Below are 22,086 nucleotides of genomic sequence, written 5' to 3'. Positions count from 1 at the left end.
AAGGGCCTGTGTGTGTGTGTGTGTGTGTGTGTCTGTGTGTGTGTGTGTGTGTGTGTGTGTGTGTGTGTGTGTGTGTGTGTGTGTGTGTGTGTGTGTGTTTGTGTGTGTGTGTTGAAACAAATAAAGATAAATATAGCTAGTGCGGCCACGAGCGGTCGTGCAGGGTAGAGGCTGCGCGAAAACGCCTCTAAAACAAGCGCGTGCCCACGCCCGATCCGTGGAAGCACGTAGAACTAGCAAACAAACTAGCAGAAATCAACTATCGCACACGGGTCCTTGAGTGTGTACAGGGTTTGTCTACGTGTGTGGCATTGGGCAATCTAGCTGCAACCGAGTGGTCTGAAGGCGGAACCGGCCAACCCGTCGCCCTCACCATCGTTGCGCTTCGAGATGAACTATTGCTAAAGATGATCGTCCTCGTCAACCACGGCGCTACCAGAGTTACCACGACATGCGCCTTAAAAGCGTTCTCGTTTGGGTCAGCGCCACCAGAATTGAATTGGCAAGTCAGCGGATATTACACAACTCGTAACGAAAACCCTCTCCGCGACCTCGCGGCCAGTGTGCGCAGTGTACAGCAAATGAAAAACGATGTTGCGAGCGATATATCGGAAAAACTTTGCACTGACGCGACGGTCGCAACTGCAGGTTGTGTGAGTCTCACACAAAGTGCCATATCAAATGTGCGCAAGCTAGTGACAAGCAACTTCACCAGATCCGTAGATTCTGCATACGCTCGGATACGAATGAAAGTATCAAGAGATAACACCGACATGAGTTGCGCGACGGCGCTGGCTGCAGTCGCTACAACACTGGATTTATTAATCAACGTAATTGTGATCGTAATGGCGTTTCGAGTGTGCACGAGAAACTACAACCAGTACTACAGAAAACTGGCATGAGGGTCGCGGTCTAACGTTATGTTGGTGTCTCGCATCGACCGTCGACGGCCGTTTGCCAGCGGCTGAAAATGGCACAGTTAACGAAATGGAAACGCCGACCGTCGATAGTGCACTCTCGCAAGTTCCAACCGCACCATCTCAGGAGACAGACCACAGAGTCATATTAGCGGAGGGTGGATAGAAAATGCGCAAACCGCCGCAACCGCCCATATACATACTATCCGAGTTCAACGTAGAGTGGAGTAAGAAGTTACTACCGATTGTATTTCCAACGTGCACGCAGCTGCTGTGTGACGCTTTACTTGAGTATCACAGAGGTTGCGATGTCCTGTGTTCCACGAGCGCATGGAAACAAGTGAACGAACTTCTACGGACCGTACTGTTGGGGTATGAGTGAGCTGTAAAATCAATACACGCTAGACACGCGGACTTTGCCGCGTTACTGGACACGCATATCGCCACAACAAAACCGGGTCAAGTGTTCGGGGCGTCACCGCGCTCGACTATACACGTCTTGGCCTACCACGAGTACATGAGCCCACAGATCCTAAGCGAGGTCGAAGCCGTTGTGTCTACTCAACGCAAATTCAGCACAGCCGTAGCGCTAAGACAAGTCCCTCTAGACTGCTGGAAATTTTGGAAACGTGGAAGGCTGGCGTGTACGCGCTTTCTACACATCTCAACGGTATGATCGCGATACTCTCGGCCGCACAACAACTAATGGTCATGTGTTCGGAAGGTCTGATCAGGTCTGACATGACCGGTTGTCAATCGACTTCGAGCGTGCACTCACACACGGATATTAAAGCGACGGCGACTTCTACGCTCACGTTGATCGCCGATGTTTCGAAGGGCAATCGAGTGTGTTGGCTGACGAAAGCTATGGTGACCGACAGTCGCGTCGACTACAATGCGCCTCATTGCGACTGGAGAGGCGTATGTGATCCTTTGCAAATCGACAACACCACCGCGGTCGAGTGCGAAGTCACGGTCGGCGGCGTGTTGTCCTTACTGTGCCCCATACAATGTGACGGTCCGTGTGACGGACCAGTGTGTTACGACCCGACTAACGAAACGTACCAGGTGATAACATTGCATCCGCCCATTACAGCGGAGCGAGCGTTTCGCCACACTCCCAAACCAAGGTTAATAGTTGTAGCGCACGCCCTTTCGGACCTCGGTGCACGCGAAACACTGGCGTACACTCACAACATCACGCTCGAGACAGCTCAAGCGTTACGCGAAACAAAGGACGTGTTCAAATCCATAGAGAATATACAGTCTTTAGCGTATGCTTATATAAAGAAGGTCGATGACATTTACAGACCCGGCGGCGTGGGCACCACAGTAGAACAACAAGGTGCTCTCAAACGCACACAGATACTGGCCGCATTATCACTCGTGATGTCTATCCTGACATGCCCGTTTCTGATTTCTATGTATATTAAATTATGACAAGAGCTACGGTGGTTACGATTACACTCTGACCACGTGCCTTAGTTTCTGCTAGTGACCTATAAATACATTTGCCCACTTGCTCTCACTGCCATTAAAGCGGCTGTACCCACACGTACAACACCCAAGAAAAAAAATGATCTCGCTGTCTGTACTGGGTGTACTCTCAGTAGTCGCAGTTGCTCAGGCCATGGTGGTACGCTCACATAACGCCTCTGACATACGTCCCATCACACCACCTCCTAGACTACTCGCGAAGGAGTATTCAACACCCCCTTTGTACGAAGACAACCATTATAACGAGCACAGCACAACGCTTGCCGCACGCGAAGACAACATGCAGGAGACAACGCTACCACCTGTCGTGAGAACAATGGATTCGAGTGACAACGATCGCGACTATGACTTGCACATTACAACACCCTCTGTGCACGAAGACCAGGTGCAGGAGACAACGCTACCACCTGTCGTGAGAAACAAGAGTTTGGTTAACAATGATCATCGTCGTGTCCCATTGTAAACGGGCGCGCCATCACACACATCGTACATGTGTGTTAACCCACCTATATGCGACAGACTTTGTGTGTTGCATGACATCGAGATGTATTGACGTCTGTGTCAATACAGGACTCTCTATAAGCCGAGAGCTGGACGCTAACAACCCGTGCATGCGCCACACAAAAGGTATTGTACATGTGTTAACCCACCTGTATGCGACAGACTTTGTGTGTTGCATGACATCGAGATGTATTGACGTCTGTGTCAATATAGTACATACACTAAGTCTTCTCTGTTGATGTCAGACTAGAGTTTTATTAGAGTTTTACTTAGCAACAATGGGATTCGAGCAATTGATGTGTATATTTTTAATACTGCACAATGCTACTATTCCTAGGCTGAATGTATGACATGGCTCTTATGTATCATTATGTATCGTTTCCATTAAGTACTAATTTAAATAAAGTCCCTCCGTCCTCAGTGCTAGGTTGTGGGTTTAATACACATTATTATGATAAACCTGTTGAATAGTATAATAACAATATTCCTGTAAAAGTCATTTAGTAATGAACAACCTCAGTTCTGTGAAAGAACATCATGTCTCTGATGTACACACTGCAGGCCTGACCGGGGTTTGCACGCAAGGGCCTGTGTGTGTGTGTGTGTGTGTGTGTGTGTGTTTTTGTGTGTGTGTGTGTGTGTGTGTGTGTGTGTGTGTGTGTGTGTGTGTGTGTGTGTGTGTGTGTGTGTGTGTGTGTGTGTGTGTGTGTGAAACAAATAAAGATAAATATAGCTAGTGCGGCCACGAGCGGTCGTGCAGGGTAGAGGCTGCGGGAAAACGCCTCTAAAACAAGCGCGTGCCCGCGCCCAATCCGGCGTCAGCAGGTTCTCCAACAATAGGGTCGGCGTGATCGTGTCCTTACCACATGTCAACACTGGGTCTGACAGAGGGCCTCCAGAAGAGAGGCCCAAGCAAGACGTGCCCCGAGGAGCGTCTTGCCACATGTCACCTCTGGATCTGACTGAGCGCCTCCAGGAGAGAGGCCGAAGCAAGACGCGCCCCCAGGAGCGTCTTGTCACATGTCAACACTGGGTATGACTGAGCGCCTAAATGAGAGAAGCCCCAGCAAGACGTGCCCCGAGGAGCGTCTTGCCACTTGTCAGCACTCGGTCTGACTGAGCACCTCCAGGAGTGAGGCCCAAGCAAGATGCGCCCCGAGGAGCGTCTTGCCACTTGTCAACAATGGGTCTGACTGAGGGCCTCCAGGAGAGAAGCCCAAGCAAGATGCGCCCCGAGGAGCGTCTTGCCACATGTCAGCACTCGGTCTGACTGAGCGCCTCCAGGAGAGAGGCCCAAGCAAGACGCGCCCCGAGGAGCGTCTTGTCACATGTCAACACTGGGTCTGACTGAGCGCCTCCAGGAGAGAAGCCCCAGCAAGACGCGTCCCGAGGAGCGTCTTGCCACATGTCAACGAAGGGTCTGACTGAGGGCCTCCAGGAGAGAAGCCCAAGCAAGACGCGCTCCGAGGAGCGTCTTGCCACATGTCAGCACTAGGGCTGACTGAGCGCCTCCAGGGGAGAGGCCAAAGCAAGACGCGCCCCGAGGAGCGTCTTGCCACATGTCACCTCTGGGTCTGACTGAGCGCCTCCAGGAGAGAGGCCCAAGCAAGACGCGCCCCGAGGAGCGTCTTGTCACATGTCAACACTGGGTCTGACTGAGCGCCTCCAGGAGAGAAGCCCCAGCAAGACGTGCCCCGAGGAGCGTCTTGCCACATGTCAGCACTCGGTCTGACTGAGCGCCTCCAGGAGAGAGGCCCAAGCAAGAAGTGCCCCGAGGAGCGTCTTGCCACGTGTCAACACTGGGTCTGATTGAGGGCCTTCTGGAGAGAGGCCCAAGCAAGACGCGCCCCGAGGAGCGTCTTGCCACATGTCAACAATGGGTCTGACTGAGGGCCTCCAGAAGAGAAGCCCAAGCAAGACGCGCCCCGAGGAGCGTCTTGCCACATGTTGGGGTTATTAGGAGCGAACAATTCGTAAGCGTTAACTTACTTTTGGATTCTTCAATAAATTCTGTAAATATGTAAATATTTACTGATTTATTAATTAATTAAGATATTCTTAGATATACGGGGCACCATTCCCCTTTTTCCGGGGAAAAATTGAATCCAAAACTCTTATCAGTCTTTCTTGAAGTTCGTAGAATCCTTGGAGCAGAGACTTCTCTTCGACACAACAAAGCTACTGGAGACGAAAATCTGAATTTTATAACGTTTAATTAACAATTTGTCAAATGAATAAACAGTGGCATAAATGAATAATAACCATGTGATATAATAAAAGGATGTATATTCAAAATAATGTTCAAGGTGTTTTGTGTGTATGTAGGATGTATGAATGGGGTCCTTTGTTCTCACAAAGGAGTAGTGTGTATGTGTGTGTGTGTGTGTGTGTGTGTGTGCATGTGTATGGATTCAAAATGGAGTCTTGAATACAAGATGGCTGACCCCTTTGTCTGGCTAAAGTGTGGGTGGCAACTTGCACTTTAACTTCCAAAGCACTTAGAATCAGTAGTAACTTAACCTTAAATCACTCAAAACATTTCAAAAGATCATGAAACAACACAAAAGATTAATCACAAATTAATATCTTTTAGTTTCAGCCTGGCCATGACAGAAACCATTTAAAGATACCAAACAATGATCAATAAGCAGTTTATTCTTTCAAAATGACCCGACGGACGTGTTTGGGACGAAAGAGGAAAACACGAAGCTACTTTTTAAGCAATAGCGCGATTTTATTGCTTATTCTGGACTATAAAGGAAACGGGAGAAGAAAAGGAGAGGAAAAAAATGAGTTTCCTGATCACCAAAGCAGCAAGGCGTCCCCCGCTGTTATGACTTGACGGTTCTCCGTTTTTCTCCGCAGTTTCCGGCGTCATCCGTCGGTTTGATGCTTTCTCCGTTGTTTGGCGTTCACGAGTGTTTCTCCACGGGCTGGACAGAGACAGCAAAGTTTCTTTCTGTGCTGAGTTATAACTTACAGCGTTTCTGAGAGCTGGATGGAGTTGTTGTTTCCCTCCGCAGTTCTGTGTCCTCAAACATCAGCTGGAGGGGAGCAGAAACGAGCAGATCTGATGGGCTTGCAGTTTAGTTTCCAGCAGTTCCGTGGCTCAACTTGGCTCTTAGAGCTTCCGCGTGCTCAAAGAAGTCGGAGCGTTCGACAAGCGTGTCCTCACCGCCAGGTATCCTGGGCAAAAGAACGAGGTTTCTTTGTCTCTGCTGAAGATTTATGGTCTTAGTTTGCGGGAAAACTCCACGGCTTCCCGCACATGCGCAGAACGTGTTTCTGGTACTAGGCGGTAACATCACCCAATGCTTCCGTGTGCAAAGCATCATGGGAAATGAAGTTTCTTGGCGCTGATGTGATTATTTGCTTTCCAGAGCAATTTAAGCACAGTCATTTTGGAGAAAATCACTGCATAGTAATTTCCTCATGAGGTCAGACCCTCAACATTCCCCCTTTTGGTTTCGGGGATCGCGCCCAAAGCTCGATCGTCGGAAGCACAGATGGGTTTGTTCCTCATGAACGTAGGTCGACTTGATTGTCGGAAGCACAGGTGGGTTTGTCCCTTAGGACGTTGGTCTCCTTGGACGCCTTTGTCTTTGTTCTTTGTCTTGGATCCTGGCGCCTTTGGTCTTTGATCCTGGCGCCTTTGGTCTTTGATCCTGGTCAGGCACAAAGAGGATAGGAAACGGGATAGTCCCCAACGCGCATAACGAGAAGAAGCCACTCACGCAGGTGGTACGCAATGATGATGTCGTCCATGCGAGAGGTAGTAGTGTAGAAGGAGGAAGGTCGGTGGGCGGTTAACTCCACGAGTGGTCACAAAGGCATCTCACCGCCGGCCATACAGTTCAGTTTATGGAGCACGCGGTGATGTACGAGGTCCATAGTTCGCAAACGCGCATTGACCTATGTGGTCCCAAGATTCCCCCCTTTTTGGTCCAAAGGGCGGATCAGGACAGTCTTTGGGCTAAAACAAGGACCATAAAACTAAGAGGTACTACAATGTGCTGGTGTGTCAGACAGAGTCATTGACAGACTGAGCTGGGCCGGCACATAACCACTAGTCAATATGTGACCAAGTAAGAAACAAAAATACAGAAAACCCCAAAAAAAAAACATGTAACATATAACATCCAAGAAAATTCATAGCAACCTTGAGGTCTCATAAAATACATTCTTAGGTCATACATTCAGTGTGTAGCTTATAAAGAATGTGACATAATGCAACACTCAGATAAAAATGTGAGGTAGACTAAATTGAGAACTACTCTTAGGTTTACAGAATAACAAAGAAAATGTTGCTCACCCCCTTTAGACAGGTGTGGTACATTCACGCTTGGAGTCTCCCCGAACGCTGTTACGAGGCACACCGTAGGTGAGCAAGTGCATCTTATCTTGGAGTTTATTAACACGCCTGTAGGCGGAATAAGCTATCACGGCCGTGATGAGCCATTCCATCCCCAGGGCGACCAATGTGCAGATTAAAGTCGTATAATCTGTGTCAATGTAGCGTCTTGGGCGTCAAAGTAAGTTCACGCGGGTTTTGTGTGAACTTAGCAAATTTGGTTCCTTCAATCAGTAATTGTTGGTCAATTTCTAAATCGAAGGCAAAGTTATAACCCTGGAAAGCGTCCATGATCTCAATCTCTGAGTCATGCTGTTCGAGGTTGAGGTGATGGAGTGTCAGGTTTCTAGTTCAAAGTGGAAATGCCTACCGTCCTTTCAAATACCAATGCTCAGCATCGACCTAAACCTATAGATGTGAGGTGTCACAATTATGGGAACATGTAACAGGAAACCGAGTTCTAATTTTCTGCATCAACGTGAATGGGAATTGCACTACCTAGGCTGTACGCTAGGTGGATTTGTGAAAGGTGCACAGTAGAGGGGTAGCAGCTGTCAAGCTAACTTTGAGCAGGTCCAGTGGTACCAAGTACGGGGAAATACGACTTTCAACCAAGCTGTCCAGCGTGGAACTTACTTCCCTGAGCAGGTCCTACATCAAATCTCTCACCACTCGTGTGTACACAATATCCTGAGGTATGGTTTCAGACAAAGTCTTGATTGCACGTAGAGATTCATTAATCAGAGCCTAGTGTAGGTGCCAGAGTACTCTGTAAGGTTTTAGTAGGTACATCCTGTTAGCGGTCTAGGAAGGAGTTTCTCTTGGTTAGTGAAAATGACGGCGGGGGGGGGCTTGGTTCTTTGTCGGTTAGTACATGTTAGTGGGTTAAACGTGCACTTCCCCCCCTTTCCATTTCCATGCATAGAACTATGTCGAGACTACGTCTACCTCCTGCGGGGAGTCTGGTCTCTGTACCCGCGGGGATGGTTTGACGTAGGGTTTGATTTGGTTTGCATGCACCCATTTGTAGACAGGCTCCTGTCTCGCTTTGGTGATGCGTAACCTGTATGCAACTGGAGAGAGTTTTGCCACGATCTCAAATGGTCCTGACCAGCAGGGCAGGAACTTCTTAGCTTTGCGTGCCGGTTGGGCGAACCGAAAGTAGAATACTTTGTCACCCACCTCGTATTCGCGGCTGGTTGTCTTTTGGTCGTAGTAGGCTTTAGCGCCTTCTACGTTGGTCTCCAGTTTCTTCTGAGCATGCGCGAACGTAGCTCTGAGGTGTGTTTTCAAGTCTGCCACATACTGATGAGCGGTATAGGCAGTGGCAACACTGACATCCTCTGGGTGATACAGGAGGTGCAGTGGTAGAGTCATCAGTCTGCCGGTCATCATCTCAAAGGGCGTAACCCCCGTGGATCGCTGTGGAGTGGACCGTATGGCCATCAGGACCAGAGGGAGCTTGACGTCCCAGTCCTTCCCAGTGGAGCAGACGTACTTTTTGAGCATAGAGACGACCGTGCGGTTCATCCGTTCGACCTGTCCGGATGACTGTGGGTGATAGGGGAGGTGGAATCTCACTTCCACTCCCAGAAGTTCAAACAGGGACGTCATTACACTGGATGTGAAATGAGTTCCCCGGTCAGAGTCAATGCAGAGTGGAAGTCCCCATCGACTGAAAACGTGGTTAATCAGCAGTACAGCGGTTGTGACGGCTGTATCGTTTGGCGCTGGAAGGCATTCCACCCACTTTGTGAAACTGCAAGTTACAGTTAGCATATATTTGTTTCCTCTTGCCGATTTGGGAACCGGTCCAACCCAGTCGATCTGCAGGTGGGACCAAGGGAAGGTTATTCCCCTGCGTTGCAGTGGTGCTCTAGCAAGCGGCTGGGAGGGTTGAAACTGGGCACAGATGAGGCAGCCTTGGACATAGCTGTGTACGTCCTTGGACATCGACGGCCAATATGCTACTTCTGTCAGTGATGCGAGGGTAGCTTTTGCTCCGCGGTGACCTCCAACCGGAGTGTCGTGGGCGTAGGCAAGCATCACTCCTCTGTGGTCGAGTGGAACAACCCAGCGCGGCGGGCTGTGATCGTCACGTATGTAAACTAACAAATCGTTCTGTAGTTTCAGATGCGCGAGTTGACGATGCAGGGTTACCAAATCTTGGCTTGCACCAATAGGTGGTGATGGTTGTTTAGACATCGGGCCCTTTTGGAGAAGCTCGCGGATGAGCTTCAGGTCAGGATCTTGTTCCTGCATGGTGACTAGGTCCGCATCATGTGGTTGTCTGCCTAGAAACACGGGTACCCCAACGTTCTGAGGTTCGTCTGCCTGTTTAGCATGGCGACGAGTAATCGCGCAGACCTCGTGAACGGCCTTGGGTGGAAGCCACTCGTCTTTGAATTCCCAGCAGGTTCCCTGGTCAGCACCGAGCTTAGCAAGGCGGTCAGCTTCGTCATTACCATCTTTCTCTGGACCTATGGTCCTGGAGTGACCTTTGACCTTTTTCCAGTAGACCATTATGCCTTTCTCAGTGGTGAGCAGATCACACGCTAGGAATAACTCCGAGTGTTTCACATCTCTGTTCCTGGCGTTTTTCATGTGGTTCTCCTTCCACATGGGGAAGTGAGAAATGAAGCTGTGTCTAGCGTAGTTTGAATCTGAGCAAAGGACGATTTGAGTGATGTCCAAGGCTGCCGCCTGCTGGAGGGTTATCAACACTGCAGCAATTTCAGCGTACTGACTAGACTTTTGGCCCAACCGGTAGTGATTTGGTTGCTTAGTGTCACAGTCCACCCAAACGACTCCAACCCCGGCACGGAGCTGGCCTTCGTGAAGGTAGGCGCATCCGTCAGTGTAAACTTTCGGAAGCCCTTGGCAAACATTCTCATCAAAGTAGCGATGATTGGATGCGGTTGGGTAGACTGCGGCAGGTGTGTCCAGGGGGCCCATGACGGAGTCAGAGTCACAGTGCTGGCAGCCTGCTAGCCCTTGTCCTAGCGCTAGCTTGGTGTTCTGACCATACTTGACCTCAATGTTGTATCCTTGGAGCACCATCATCCACGTCGCAATGCGGCTGTTTGACACTCTTCCTTCGCGCAGACGCTGGCTGTTTAGGAAGGTGACGGGCTGATGACACGTTTCAATGATCACTTTCTGTCCACCGATGTAACTACGAAAGTGTTCGACGGCCCAGACTGTAGAGAGGAGAGCTCTCTCGCAGTCTGAGAACTGGAGTTCCACCTTGCTCAGAGGCTTGCTGGCGTATGCCACAACTCTCATGTCCTGATCGTGTTTTTGCTTCAAAGCAGCGCTCAGGCAGTGAGAGGAGAAAGTAGCCTCTATGTAGAACTCTTTATCCTTGTCTGGGTAAGCCAGACAGGGTGCGGACGCCAACTTCTGTTTTAGGAACTGGAAGGAGAGTTCTTGGGGTCTGTCCCACACGAAAGGTGTGTCGTTCCGAAGCAGCTCAGTGAGGGGCCTCGCTGTTTCAGCGTACTCCTCAAAGAACTGTCTGGAGTAGTTGCAGACTCCGAGGAAGCTCCTGAGTTCAGTCAGATTAGCTGGGGCTTTGATGTCCTGAATGGCTCTAATGCGTCCCGCTTGGGGCTCGACTCCATTAGGGCCAACCAGCAGTCCAACATACTCCACTTTGGTTCTACACCACTGTCCTTTGAGAATCGTCAATTTAGCTCCGGCGTCAGCGAGCTGTCGCAGCACGTGACGGAGTTCGGCCAGGTGCTCCTCGAAGGTTCGACTCCTCATCAAGATGTCATCGACATATATGAGGTTCCCTCTGGAAGCAGCATCTGACATGGCTTTGTGGAGGAAGATGTTGAACTCGGCAGGTGAGTTAGAGTAGCCAAAGGGGCAGCGGTTCCAAGTATATTGGCGATTTCCAAAGGAGAAAGCCAGTTTATACTGGTCCGCCGGCTCAACCTTCATGGTCCAGAAGCCGTTGGCTACGTCAACCGTAGAGAAGAAACGAGCATCTCTGACTCTGGCTAGCTCCTGATCTAAATGGATCATAGGCCACCTGGAGAGAGGTACTTGTTTGTTCAGTGCGCGATAGTCTATGGTGAGACGCCATTTCCCAGTCGGTTTCAGAACCGGCCAGATGGGAGAGTTGTAAGTGGAGTTACACTCTCTGATGATGTTTTTCTCCTTCAGCTGATCGAGGATCTCCTGGATCGACTCATAAGCAGCGAGGGGAATCTTGTACTGACGTACAAAAGTAGGAGGGGCATTCGGGTTCGTTGGAATGCGAACCGTATGCAGGTTTGTGAGTCCACAGTCCAGGGAGTCCCTGGATAAGACGGACTGAAACTCGTAGAACAGGCTTCTAAGCTCTGCTCTCTGCTCCTCTGACTCCAGCGCATCCGCTTTGTCAAGCTGCTGGCTGACTTCGGCCTCGAAGCCGTCATAAGGTTCAGAGGAGGAGGGTCTCTGGTGTTCCGGGCTTTCAGCCGGTGACTCAGAGGGTTGAGTATTTATTGCAAAAACCGTTAGACACTGACCGCTGTCAGTATCTAAGGTTGCACTGCAAATGGGTTCCTCAGGAAGGGCTTCATGCCGCTTGATGGTAATCATTTGTGAAGGGAAAGTACTGAATGTGTCTGCACCAACCTGTCTGTCGTTCAAGAACAACGGAAGTTGTCCGATCACGGGGACTGAAAGTTCGAAGTCATGGAATGAGCTATCTATCAGCATGCCCAAGGGCTTTCCTGCCGGCAGGTGGATAGGACTCTGGGTCGGATTTTCGACCAACAAGTACGCAGAACGAGTGTTCAGCTCCAAGAGTGGCGTGCCACAGACGGCTAAGTTGAGCTCCAAGAAGTGTGGTGATGGCTGGAAGAAGGCCTGTGTGCCTGGCAGCTTCTGATGCTTCATCAGAGTCAGACGAACAGGCGCTCCTTTGACCAGTGGGGGCAGAACCGTGCTGGCCTCAACCACTGCACGGCAGGCCTGTGGAATGGTCTGTCCGGACAGCAAGTGTTCACGGCCTTCTGAGCGAGGCTCAGAGGAAGGTGTGGCCCGGGCCCAAAGGACTTGATTGCAAGTGTCCAGCTGGGCACCTAGTCGAACCAGCAGATCTGCTCCAATGAGTGCAGGTGGATCAAGCTGTGGTATGATGCTGAATGTATGTGTGAGCTGTCTTGCTCCAAGTTGGATAGTCAGAGAGCAGACCTCTGGCGCTTTCAGGAGCCTCTGCGGCCAAGTAGGTGACAAGAGCCGATGGCTACGTGTCACACTGACCAGAAGGGGGTCCTTCTGACGCAGGTGTTCAAACGTCTGCTGGCTGATGGCTGACTTTTCAGACCAAAGAGCAAGGCGAGCATCTGAGATGTGGGTGCAGTTGATGGTAAGACCACCAACTATGTGTGGTGCATATGGCTGCAGGCTGACGTTCTTCAGCGAGCAGAGAAAAGATGAATGTGTGCGGAACGGAGTTCCAGGAGCGGTTTCATGCCTTTGCAGGCGGACATCGTCTGTGGGAGCTGTAGGGAGGGGCATGACCTTGGAACAAGGGTTTTGCGGCTCACTTAGGCTGACTTCAAGAATGGAGGATGGTCGGCTGCTATCCGGGTTCCAGGGCTTAGGTGTTTCCACCTGAGCCCAAAGTTGACCCTTCTGGCAGTCGATGAGGGGAGCTAGACGTTCAAGCAGGTCCTGACCAATGAGAAGTGGTTCAGTGTCTAGCTGGCAGACATAAAACGGGTGAACCAGAGTCATGTCTTGGAAGGTGATGTCCAGCCACGCCCGGTGAGTGATACACTCCCGGGTCTGGGTGTAGCTGGTGATTTTCAGGTCACAAGGTTCAACCTGGACTGGTTTCCCGAGCGACCGCATGGTGTCAGACACGCGATGGAACAGTGTGGAGCACATCAGGGTGATTTCTGAGCCGGTATCCAGCAGAGCATCAACCTGTATGCATCCACCTACGTTGGTGCTACAGTACAAACGGCGAGCATGATCATGGTTTGTTAAGTCACCAAGGAACTTCAGAAATTTAGTATCAGGTTTCTCTGGGGGGTAGATTTCAGGAGACTCCTGTGATCTACCCGTAGTGTTCCCCCAGCTGATCAGGTAGGTCCTGGCCACGCTGGGGGGTTGAGCCACGCCTAGTCATGCGGACGTTGGCTCTGGGTCTGGCTGCTTAGAAGAAGACTTTGGTGCAGGGGTCTCTCCTGCAGATCTCAGCTGTTCCTTCTGTTTAGCTAGGAACTGCTGAAACATCTCCTGGAGGTCGGCTTTGGTCAAGTACTCACCTGCGGACTTGCGTTCGGGACTTACCTGTTGGCGGCGCTCCTTAAACCTTCCACTGTTCCAACCTGCCTGCCGTTGGTTTTGGTTGGGCCACTTCCTGTCTGATTGTCCAGACCTAGGCGGCCAATCAGCACCCCCCTTCCCCTGTTGAGGAGATTGGGACTGCTCTCGCGGTTTAACAGGTCTAGGTTTAGCAGATTTTGGCTTAGTGGGTGGAGCTTCTGTGCCTTCAAGCTCCAAACGCGGCTCGGCGTCGGGAGCTAGGTGCATGACGCGGTGATGTGCGTCAGGCTTTTGGGGCTTTCCGCCGGCTTCCCAAGCCTGTTGAGCGTATCTCCTAATCTCCTGAGTTGTCAGTTTTTTTATCCGACAATACATTGAGACTTCGGAGCGAACACACTCGTGCAGGTTGTGAATGAACAGGGATCTGAAGGCAGGGTCTTCCTCGAGCCCAGGGCCGTTTCGACCTTGGAAATAAGCACTTTTGAGTCGGCGATAATACTCTCTTGGGGGTTCGTTTCTCCCGTGTTTGATGGAGAAGGCCCCCATTGTAGCAGACGCAGAGTCTGCATACGTGGCGTATTCATCTCTCAACGCTCGGCAGAGCGAGGAGTACCGATCACGAATGTCAGGTGGTAGAGTTTCCATGAAACCGTGCACCGTTCTAGATGTGGTTTTCCAAATTAGCTTGAGCTTTTCCCTTGAAGAAGGTGCTGGAAGATCAAGCAGACAACGTTCTATCTCCCTGAGATAATCGTCGACGTTGGATTCATTGGTGTTAGGATCAAAGCGTTCTATGTCTTTAGCTAGCGATTCAATTTGACGTACACGGAGCCCTGACTCACGGTACGGCGCGTCATCCTCTGACTCTGACCCACGGTCTGTCTCAGAAGGCGCTGGATATCGCTGGTGTGCTCTGGGCTCCCAATGTTGACTCCTGGGGCCCAAATCGGGGTTCGGCATGTTGTGGCGGGCTGCTGGCACGTCACGTGGGTGTCTTGGGAGGTCCTCCTCCCGGGGCACGTCTGCGTAGTGCAGCCTGCGTCTTTCAACTGGGGCTTCTGCGTAATACGCTCTGTCCGGGTACGGACTGGCGTATGATGCTTGGTCATGCAGCTGGTTATCGGCATGCCGAATACCGGAGTAGCTAGGATGGGTGGATGGTTGAGGTGCAGCTTGGGGTGCATAACCCCAATCGGCACCTTGCACCCTTCGTGGACTGGGGGAGCGGTCTAAATAGAGGTGCCGCTCAGCTGGTCGACTTCTCACTGATTGAGAAGGCCGTGAAGATGAGGGTCCAACCTGGGATTCGAGGGTGAACTGCTCTCGGCCCCTAGGTGGTCCTGAATGCCCTATAGTGTGTGTAGGGAACGGGGCCGAAGGTTGGAACAGATAAGCTTCGTCTCTCCCCTGCGGCATGCGTCCGTCCAGAGAGTCAAGGTGTTTCCCCCCTTCCCACTGTCTGTTGTCATCAGCAGAGGGGGGCGGGGTCTCCTCCCCATCTTCCCCAGAATCGGTGCGGGTGTCGTCTTCCTCGATCAGCCTTCCATTTCGCTGTTTTTCAGCTAGCATACTCTGGAGGTTCATGATCTTCTGACCACGTTGGAGTCCTCTCTGATAGAGGATCAGGGCTAACTTAGCTAAGTGAACCTGGATTGGTTTTGTACCATCCGGGTTTTCTATTTGATCAATTACAGCTTCTAGCTCGACGCTACGCTGTTCTTCAGTGAAATCCCTAGAAGGGTAGTCGGGTTCTCGAGCAACCGCGACCAGTTTGGACAATATTTGTCCAGAAAGTAGGCCAGGTTCATAGTCGTGGGCCGCAGCGCCACCTGGTTGCTGGGAGTTGGTCAGTTCACTACTCTGTCCCTCCATTTTAACAACCGAACCAAAAATAGCCTAGTAGAGCTTCTGCAGATAGCTCAAGCTGCACCTTTTGGGCAGCAACTGCTAGCTTTGTAGCAGAAAAACACTAAATTAACCTTTGTGCGCACAGGTTTTAGCGTTTTAAGATTGCACGGAATGCCGTGACTAACGCCTAAAATACTATTCCTTTCAGTATTTTAGCAAAAGCTGGTGCGTTGCCGTAGCAACGTCTTACAACACTTGCAGTGTTAAATATGCTAGTTATTCCTTCAGAATATTAGCAAACAAGGTGTTATCAGTCTTTGAGTGAAGGTTTCAGTTAGTTATAATAGCCACTGTGAGTTAAAGTCGCTAAATTAGCAGTTAATTTTAGCCTAAAAGGGTTAGTCAGAATTACTTACACGCTGCACCTTTAATGAGGAACTGAATTTTAACCTAAAAGGTTAGCCAGAATTAATTACACGTTGCACCTTTAAGGAAAAACTGAATTTTAACCTAAAAGGTTAGCCAGAATTAATTACACGTTGCACCTTTAAGGAAAAGCTGAATTTTAACCTAAAAGGTTAGCCAGAATTAATTACACGTTGCACCTTTAAGGAAAAACTGAATTTTAACCTAAAAGGTCAACCAGAATTAATTTACACGTTGCACCTTTAAAGAAGCACTGAGTTACTGGTGAGAGTTCGATGCAGCTTCCTGCTCAGCGAAATCAGCACCACTCTGTTGCTGGTTCAAGGCTGACCAACGGATTATTTTTAATTCAAGCTCTTTGGATTTATTTGTTTGTTTGTGCCGGATAGAAATCTCTGTGTATCCAAGCCTCACACGGCCGCACCAATAAAATGTTGGGGTTATTAGGAGCGAACAATTCGTAAGCGTTAACTTACTTTTGGATTCTTCAATAAATTCTGTAAATATGTAAATATTTACTGATTTATTAATTAATTAAGATATTCTTAGATATACGGGGCACCATTCCCCTTTTTCCGGGGAAAAATTGAATCCAAAACTCTTATCAGTCTTTCTTGAAGTTCGTAGAATCCTTGGAGCAGAGACTTCTCTTCGACACAACAAAGCTACTGGAGACGAAAATCTGAATTTTATAACGTTTAATTAACAATTTGTCAAATGAATAAACAGTGGCATAAATGAATAATAACCATGTGATATAATAAAAGGATGTATATTCAAAATAATGTTCAAGGTGTTTTGTGTGTATGTAGGATGTATGAATGGGGTCCTTTGTTCTCACAAAGGAGTAGTGTGTATGTGTGTGTGTGTGTGTGTGTGTGTGCGTGTGTATGGATTCAAAATGGAGTCTTGAATACAAGATGGCTGACCCCTTTGTCTGGCTAAAGTGTGGGTGGCAACTTGCACTTTAACTTCCAAAGCACTTAGAATCAGTAGTAACTTAACCTTAAATCACTCAAAACATTTCAAAAGATCATGAAACAACACAAAAGATTAATCACAAATTAATATCTTTTAGTTTCAGCCTGGCCATGACAGAAACCATTTAAAGATACCAAACAATGATCAATAAGCAGTTTATTCTTTCAAAATGACCCGACGGACGTGTTTGGGACGAAAGAGGAAAACACGAAGCTACTTTTTAAGCAATAGCGCGATTTTATTGCTTATTCTGGACTATAAAGGAAACGGGAGAAGAAAAGGAGAGGAAAAAAATGAGTTTCCTGATCACCAAAGCAGCAAGGCGTCCCCCGCTGTTATGACTTGACGGTTCTCCGTTTTTCTCCGCAGTTTCCGGCGTCATCCGTCGGTTTGATGCTTTCTCCGTTGTTTGGCGTTCACGAGTGTTTCTCCACGGGCTGGACAGAGACAGCAAAGTTTCTTTCTGTGCTGAGTTATAACTTACAGCGTTTCTGAGAGCTGGATGGAGTTGTTGTTTCCCTCCGCAGTTCTGTGTCCTCAAACATCAGCTGGAGGGGAGCAGAAACGAGCAGATCTGATGGGCTTGCAGTTTAGTTTCCAGCAGTTCCGTGGCTCAACTTGGCTCTTAGAGCTTCCGCGTGCTCAAAGAAGTCGGAGCGTTCGACAAGCGTGTCCTCACCGCCAGGTATCCTGGGCAAAAGAACGAGGTTTCTTTGTCTCTGCTGAAGATTTATGGTCTTAGTTTGCGGGAAAACTCCACGGCTTCCCGCACATGCGCAGAACGTGTTTCTGGTACTAGGCGGTAACATCACCCAATGCTTCCGTGTGCAAAGCATCATGGGAAATGAAGTTTCTTGGCGCTGATGTGATTATTTGCTTTCCAGAGCAATTTAAGCACAGTCATTTTGGAGAAAATCACTGCATAGTAATTTCCTCATGAGGTCAGACCCTCAACACACATGTCAGCACTCGGTCTGACTGAGCGCCTCCAGGAGAGAGGCCCAAGAAAGACGTGCCCCGAGGAGCGTCTTGCCACATGTCAACACTGGGTCTGACTGAGCTTCTCCAGGAGAGAGGACCAAGCAAGACGCGCCCCGAGGAGCGTCTTGCCACATGTCACCTCTGGGTCTGACTGAGCACCGCCAGGAGAGAGGCCCAAGCAAGACGCGCCCCGAGGAGCGTCTTGTCACATGTCAACACTGGGTCTGACTGAGCGCCTCCAAGAGAGAGGCCCAAGCAAGAAACGCCCCGAGGAGCGTCTTGCCACATGTCAACACTGGGTCTGACAGAGGGCCACCAGGAGAGAGGCCCAAGCAAGACGCGCCCCAAGGAGCGTCTTGCCACATGTCACCTCTGGGTCTGACTGAGCGCCTCCAGGAGAGAGGCCCAAGCAAGACGCGCCCCGAGGAGCGTCTTGTTACATGTCAACACTGGGTCTGACTGAGCGCCTCCAGGAGAGAAGCCCCAGCAAGACGTGCCCCGAGGAGCGTCTTGCCACATGTCAGCACTCGGTCTGACTGAGCGCCTCCAGGAGAGAGGCCCAAGCAAGATGCGCCCCGAGGAGCGTCTTGCCACATGTCAACAATGGGTCTGACTGAGGGCCTCCAGGAGAGAATCCCAAGCAAGAGGAGCCCCGAGGAGCGTCTTGCCACATGTCAGCACTCGGTCTGACTGAGCGCCTCCAGGAGAGAGGGCCAAGCAAGAATCGCCCCGAGGAGCGTCTTGCCACATGTCAACACTGGGTCTGACTGAGCGCCTCCAGGAGAGAGGCCCAAGCAAGACACGCCCCGAGGAGCGTCTTGACACATGTCAACACTGGGTCTGACTGAGGGCCTCCATGAGAGAAGCCCAAGAAAGACGCGCCCCGAGGAGAGTCTTGCCACATGTCAACACTGGGTCTGACAGAGGGCATCCAGGAGAGAGGCCTAAGCAATACGCGCCCCGAGGAGCGTCTTGGCACATGTCACCACTGGGTCTGACTGAGCACCTCCAGGAGAGAGGCCCAAGCAAGAAGCGCCCCGAGGAGCGTCTTGCCACATGTCAACAATGGGTCTGACTGAGGGCCTCCAGGAGAGAAGCCCAAGCAAGACGCGCCCCGAGGAGCGTCTTGCCACATGTCAGCACTCGGTCTGACTGAGCGCCTCCAGGAGAGAGGCCCAAGCAAGACGTGCCCCGAGGAGCGTCTTGCCACATGTCAACACTGGGTCTGACTGAGCTTCTCCAGGAGAGAGGCCCAAGCAAGACGCGGCCCGAGGAGCGTCTCGCCACATGTCACCTCTGGGTCTGACTGAGCACCTCCAGGAGAGAGGCCCAAGCAAGACGCGCCCCGAGGAGCGTCTTGTCACATGTCAACACTGGGTCTGACTGAGCGCCTCCAAGAGAGAGGCCCAAGCAAGAAACGCCCCGAGAAGCGTCTTGCCACATGTCAACACTGGGTCTGACAGAGGGCCTCCAGGAGAGAGGCCCAAGCAAGACGCGCCCCGAGGAGCGTCTTGCCACATGTCACCTCTGGGTCTGACTGAGCGCCTCGAGGAGAGAGGCCCAAGCAAGACGCGCCCCGAGGAGCGTCTTGTTACATGTCAACACTGGGTCTGACTGAGCGCCTCCATGAGAGAAGCCCCAGCAAGACGTGCCCCGAGGAGCGTCGTGCCACATGTCAGCACTCGGTCTGACTGAGCGCCTCCAGGAGAGAGGCCCAAGCAAGATGCGCCCCGAAGGAGCGTCTTGCCACATGTCAACAATGGGTCTGACTGAGGGCCTCCAGGAGAGAATCCCAAGCAAGAGGAGCCCCGAGGAGCGTCTTGCCACATGTCAGCACTCGGTCTGACTGAGCGCCTCCAGGAGAGAGGGCCAAGCAAGAAGCGCCCGGAGGAGCGTCTTGCCACATGTCAACACTGGGTCTGACTGAGCGCCTCCAGGAGAGAGGCCCAAGCAAGACACGCCCCGAGGAGCGTCTTGACACATGTCAACACTGGGTCTGACTGAGGGCCTCCATGAGAGAAGCCCAAGCAAGACGCGCCCCGAGGAGAGTCTTGCCACATGTCAACACTGGGTCTGACAGAGGGCATCCAGGAGAGAGGCCCAAGCAATACGCGCCCCGAGGAGCGTCTTGCCACATGTCACCACTGGGTCTGACTGAGCGCCTCCAGGAGAGAGGCCCAAGCAAGAAGCGCCCCGAGGAGCGTCTTGCCACGTGTCAACACTGGGTCTGATTGAGGGCCTTCTGTAGAGAGGCCCAAGCAAGACGCTCCCCGAGGAGCGTCTTGCCACATGTCAACAATGGGTCTGACTGAGGGCCTCCAGAAGAGAAGCCCAAGCAAGACGCGCCCCGAGGAGCGTCTTGCCACATGTCAGCACTCGGTCTGACTGAGCGCCTCCAGGAGAGAGGCCCAAGCAAGACGTGCCCCGAGGAGCGTCTTGTCACATGTCAACACTGGGTCTGACTGAGCTTCTCCAGGAGAGAGGCCCAAGCAAGACGCGCCCCGAGGAGCGTCTTGCCACATGTCACCTCTGGGTCTGACTTAGCACCTCCAGGAGAGAGGCCCAAGCAAGACGCGCCCCGAGGAGCGTCTTGTCACATGTCAACACTGGGTCTGACTGAGCTCCTCCAGGAGAGAGGCCCAAGCAAGAAACACCCGAGGAGCGTCTTGACACATGTCAACACTGGGTCTGACTGATCGCCTCCCCAGGAGAGAGGCCCAAGCAAGAAACACCCGAGGAGCGTCTTGACACATGTCAACACTGGGTCTGACTGATCGCCTCCCCAGGAGAGAGGCCCAAGCAAGACGCGCCCTGAGGAGCGTCTTGCCACATGTGAACACTGGGTCTGACTGAGCGCCTCCAGGAGAGAGGCCCAAGCAAGACGCGCCCGGAGGAGCGTCTTGCCACATGTCAGCACTCGGTCTGACTGAGCGCCTCCAGGAGAGAGGCCCAAGCAAGACGCGCCCCGAGGAGCATCTTGACACATGTCTCCTCTGGATCTGACTGAGCGCCTCCAGGAGAGAGGCCCAAGCAAGACGTGCCCCGAGGAGCGTCTTGCCACATGTCAACACTGGGTCTGACTGAGTGCCTCCATGAGAGAAGCCCCAGCAAGACGTGCCCCGAGGAGCATCTTGCCACATGTCAACACTGGGTCTGACTAAGAACCTCCAGGAGAGAGGCCCAAGCAAGACGCGCCCCGAGGAGCGTCTTGCCACATGTCAACACTGGGTCTGACTGAGCGCCTCCAGGAGAGAGGCCCAAGCAAGACACGCCCCGAGGAGAGTCTTGTCACATGTCACTACTCGGTCTGACTGAGCGCCTCCAGGAGAGAGGCCCAAGCAAGACGTGCCCCGAGGAGCGTCTTGCCACATGTCAACACTGGGTCTGACTGAGCTTCTCCAGGAGAGAGGCCCAAGCAAGACGCGCCCCGAGGAGCGTCTTGCCACATGTCACCTCTGGGTCTGACTTAGCACCTCCAGGAGAGAGGCCCAAGCAAGACGCGCCCCGAGGAGCGTCTTGTCACATGTCAACACTGGGTCTGACTGAGCTCCTCCAGGAGAGAGGCCCAAGCAAGAAACACCCGAGGAGCGTCTTGACACATGTCAACACTGGGTCTGACTGATCGCCTCCCCAGGAGAGAGGCCCAAGCAAGAAACACCCGAGGAGCGTCTTGACACATGTCAACACTGGGTCTGACTGATCGCCTCCCCAGGAGAGAGGCCCAAGCAAGACGCGCCCTGAGGAGCGTCTTGCCACATGTGAACACTGGGTCTGACTGAGCGCCTCCAGGAGAGATTCAGTCAGACCCAGTGTTGACATGTGGCAAGACACTCCTCGGGGCGCGTCTTGCTTGGGCCTCTCTCATGGAGGCCCTCTGTCGGACCCAGTGTTGACATGTGTCAAGACGCTCCTCGGGGCGCATCTTGCTTTGGCCTCTCTCCTGGAGGCGCTCAGTCAGACCAAGTGCTGACATGTGGCAAGAAGCTCCTCGGGGCGTGTCTTGCTTGGGCTTCTCTCCTGGAGGCCCTCAGTCAGACCCATTGTTGACATGTGGCAAGACGCTCCTCGGGGCGCGTCTTGCTTGGGCCTCTCTCCAGAAGGCCCTCAATCAGACCCAGTGTTGACACATGGCAAGACGCTCCTCGCGGCGCTTCTTGCTTGGGCCTCTCTCCTGGAGGCGCTCAGTCAGACCCATTGTTGACATTTGGCAAGATGCTCCTCGGGGCGCATCTTGCTTGGGCCTCTCTCCTTGAGGCCCTCTGTCAGACCCAGTGTTGACATGTGGCAAAACGCTCCTCCGGGCGCGTCTTG

Source organism: Nothobranchius furzeri, chromosome 11, assembly GCF_043380555.1.
Source record: "Nothobranchius furzeri strain GRZ-AD chromosome 11, NfurGRZ-RIMD1, whole genome shotgun sequence".
NCBI classification, from domain to species: Eukaryota; Metazoa; Chordata; class Actinopteri; order Cyprinodontiformes; family Nothobranchiidae; genus Nothobranchius; species Nothobranchius furzeri.
Note: the sequence above shows the minus strand (reverse complement) of the source record.